This window comes from Buceros rhinoceros, unplaced genomic scaffold, assembly GCF_000710305.1.
Source record: "Buceros rhinoceros silvestris isolate BGI_N320 unplaced genomic scaffold, ASM71030v1 scaffold28308, whole genome shotgun sequence".
NCBI lineage: Eukaryota > Metazoa > Chordata > Aves > Bucerotiformes > Bucerotidae > Buceros > Buceros rhinoceros.
The window spans coordinates 1-203 of NW_010427879.1; positions in this window are offsets into that span (position 1 = coordinate 1).

Sequence of the window (203 nt, forward strand, 5' to 3'; positions counted from 1 at the left end):
CTGCTGCGCTTCCTCGTTCCCTTTCCTTTTGAGACCAACACCAGACGAGTTCTCCCATCGCAGAGGGAAGGACAGCAGATGGTCTTTGATGGTGCAAACCCTCATCCCCAAACAAGGGTTTCCTGAGCCCCAGAAACACCCCGAAGCAGCGGAGGGGAGAGAAGAAGGGGGCTGCAGCCATCGGCTCCCCCCACTGCGGGGCG